Genomic DNA, 1042 nt, shown 5'->3' with positions numbered 1-1042 from the left:
TGTTACAAACTAGTCAGAGGGGACCAGCGGGCACTGGGGGAGTCCCTGTTCCCCCGAGCACTACCAGGAGTGACTAGGAATAACGGTCACAAGCTGGCAGAGGGTAGATTCAGGCTAGACATCAGGAGGTGCTACTTCACGGTCAGGGCGGCTAGGATCTGGAACCAGCTTCCAAGAGAAGTGGTGCTGGCTCCTACTCTGGGGGTCTTTCTGAGGAGTCTGGATGAGCATCTTGCTGGGGTCGTTTGACCCCAGTACTCTTTCCTGCCATGGCAGGGGGTCGGACTTGGTGATCTGCTCACCCTACCAACTATGAAACTATGAAAAACCTTTCGCCAGGCTGAGGAAGTTTCAGCAGTTGGTGTGTGCTCTTCTTGGATGGAATGAAAAGTAAAAGAAGCCAGAGGCTGGGCTGGTACGCATACAAGATATGCAGTTAGTGAAGATGTAGATTGAGGAGTCAGTGAGCGAGAAACAGGCTGGGGGGGAGAGAAGAGGGATGAATAGTGGAGAAGTACCTGGCGAGTCAGATGTAAGGCAGGTTATAATGTGTCATAAATCAAATGTCTATATTTAGTCCATGATTTTTAGTATCCAGGAGGTACATGAAGTAGAGTTCATAGGCTCATCCCTTGGAAGCATTTTGTAAGTTTCCTTTGAGGATCAGGACTCAGAGATTGGAGAAAGAGTGGTTTTCTTGTGAGAAATGTGCCCCTACAGGTAATTGGGTATTCCTGTCTTTGATAGCATTCTGGTATGCAGTTGTTGTTTGGTCTCTCCTACGTATTTTCCATCAGGGCATTTGGTGCATTGGATGAGTTTATTACATTTCTGGAGATGCAGCTGTAAGATCAGGAAACAGAGCCATCAGCAGAATGCTGATGCCTTGCCATGGCAATGTGGGGCTTGCATCAGCAGCATTGCTTCCCCACCTCACTCTGTCCTGCCACACTGGGTCCTGCCATACTGGGTTGCAGAGGCCCTGCTAGAGGGCAGCAGGGCAGGGAGCCCCAAGCCCTCAGTGGGCAACCTGTCCTTGCCC

Source organism: Crocodylus porosus, unplaced genomic scaffold (assembly GCF_001723895.1).
Source record: "Crocodylus porosus isolate Cpor-Errol unplaced genomic scaffold, CroPor_comp1, whole genome shotgun sequence".
Classification (NCBI taxonomy): domain Eukaryota; kingdom Metazoa; phylum Chordata; order Crocodylia; family Crocodylidae; genus Crocodylus; species Crocodylus porosus.
The sequence above is the reverse complement of the archived record's forward strand: the minus strand, read 5'-3'. Positions refer to the sequence as shown.